This window comes from Microtus pennsylvanicus, chromosome 16 (assembly GCF_037038515.1).
Source record: "Microtus pennsylvanicus isolate mMicPen1 chromosome 16, mMicPen1.hap1, whole genome shotgun sequence".
Lineage (NCBI taxonomy): Eukaryota > Metazoa > Chordata > Mammalia > Rodentia > Cricetidae > Microtus > Microtus pennsylvanicus.
The window spans coordinates 9,541,108-9,543,546 of record NC_134594.1 but is presented as its reverse complement, the minus strand read 5'-3'; the positions used below and the strand labels follow the sequence as shown (position 1 = coordinate 9,543,546).

The following is a 2,439-nucleotide window of genomic DNA, read 5'->3' as shown; positions in this document are numbered from 1 at the left end:
TTGATAGTTATAGCATATTGGAAAATGACAACTTTCAAAGATTGCAAATGAGTTAATGAAAACAAACAATTATGGGGGAGGCAAGAAAACAAAAAAAACAATTCATAAACTAAATCCAGCATTCAAACAGTATTTTTGGACACGTGTTCTTAATGAGGGTTGAACAGCAGTTCCTAAGCTTGCAGTGGTTACATGCATCCTACAGGTGGCACTGGGCAGGACTCCCCAAGCTAGGACTTCATTGAAGAGAGTGGGCTTTATCGTGTTGGACAGCTCAGTATCTGTTTTCAATATTTTCCATCTTGAATGAGTTATAGAGAAGCATCGATGGAAAAGTGCAGGGTTCCATAGCAACTGGGAGGATGTTGTTACAGTAAGTGACGGTGCAGGATCTCCCATACCATTCTCTTCCTAAAGAGGGGCATGTGATGCTGAGAAAAGGTGACAGGTTGGTCTCTAGAAATGTAATCTGCATATTTACAGGTAAACACGCCACAGTCACTCCCATTCAGCTGTTGAGGAATTTCTGCTGATGTCATGTTGTATTGCTTCCACTCCAAAGGGTTTAGCTCCATGTTCCTTCGAGTCTTGCTCTCATTTTGTAAATACTGGAAGATTGTTTCACAGATACTCTGCCCTGTGTGTCCCATTGAGTCATAATATATAATACTGTGTTTCCTTAGGTCGATTTCTATTAGACTCCAATGTACCTTCTGGTGAATAGGCACTAAAATGATTTCCTTTTCAAATAGATTCATTCCTCTAGTCCATCTTTTAACAGCACTGTAGCCGCCATATTTTAGCTTAGGGTAGAAAAAAGTGCTAAACACATGAAGAGCAGGGTAGCCTTCACTGTCATTTCGTTGAACCAGAAGATTCATGTAAAAATTAATTACCTCATCATTAAGCCACTCACCAGTCTCTAGTGTCTGGATATCTCCTCTAGTAATTTTCAATTTGAATGCACTACTTAAGATTTCCTCTTGGGGCCCTGGACCTAGTGCCTTCTTGATTTCTCTTTCCATATCCTCGGTAACATCAAGGACTTCGTCTGTTCCTTTGCCCTTTCCTTGGCCTGCAACAGGCTTTTTCTCTGTACTAAATATGGGCATCTTGTTGGGGAGTAACCTGCCACTATGCGGGATTTGAACCTGTGTTCCTTGCAAGTCAGACTTCAAGTGGTGTCTCCTTCTTTCTTCAAGGGTTGCTCCCTCTTTCTTCTGTGAATCAGAAGATTCCTTGGTAGACATCTTTACTCTTGTGTCTAGTGACAGACATTCTCTTGTGGCAACAGATTGTTTAGGATCACACTGAGTTGGACTGGATCCATGACTCTGCTCTTCCCCACAACCTTTGATGTTCACAGTATTCACGAGGGTTGTGTGAGCCCTGTGTGGGTCAGAGTTCATGTCACTATTGTGTTGAAGGCACTGCCGTAACTTTCGGTACTTTTCCCTTTGATGGTCTTGGGCAAATTCTTCCATGACACAATAGGGCCGCTTATGACCCTTACCACCATCAGCAGACTTTCTCTCAGTTACACCCTGCTCCCGTGGACCTTTGGCCCACTCTAGGGGCTTTAGCTGTTTTGGACTCTCTTCCCGGGGTTTCTGTGGCTGCTCTTTTACTGGCTTTTGGCTTTGAAGCCATAGATCTCGCTGTTCCTGAGCTATCCTCTCCCGAGCCTTGCTGGGCTCTTCAAACTCCCAATCTGTTCTACCCTCATCCTGGCGTTTCAGTTTTCCACCATGTCTCAAGGCTTCAGACTCCGTCTCCGTGCCTCCTTCATCCTGCTGTTTCCTTTTTCGACATTGCGTAGAAGCTTCAGGCTTCGTCTCCATCCCACACGGTCTTGGTTGCCACATAGAATCTCTGCCTGGATTGCCTGTGTTGGGTGCCGGACCCCGATGTCCAGAGAACCACTTACTCCAGTAAATGTAAAATCCACAAGTTGGTTCAAAATCAGAAACCTATCCGGTCACAGGATGAAGAGCTCAGAATAGCTTTTCTTGATGAAGAGAGTTGAATGGGGCATCGGGGTCAGTCAAAGTATGAAGCCAATTGAGTGGGCAGAGTCAGGAATTGATCGGTGAATAATCAAGTGTAGTGGCGTAACCAACCGGCAAATAGGATTAATCAGGCTAGCTTTAATATCAGCTTTATTAAGGGGAAGAAGGGGAGAGCTTACAAAACCAGGGTTCCAGCGACGACGACCAGGAAATAAAAAAAAGGACCGGCGAGGCTCAAGTGGGCCAGATTTATACTTAAGCATTAGCCTGAGGCGAACACGCCCCCTTGGGCTGGGCTTCCCCTACCACTGTGGGAAACACCCACCCCACCACCCCACCCCACCCCCCACCCCCCGTGGAGTTCTATGACTATTTTCTTTGAAAAGTCCCTCTAGGGCACAGTAAGTGGCTAAAGACCCAGGATACCTGT

General features: G+C 45.3%; 1 pseudogene; it reads right to left on the bottom strand.

Annotated features, from left to right (window-relative positions):
* Positions 1-368: 368 nt before the first annotated feature.
* Positions 369-1,865, bottom strand: LOC142836535 (sentrin-specific protease 2 pseudogene; annotated as a pseudogene).
* Positions 1,866-2,439: the final 574 nt, after the last annotated feature.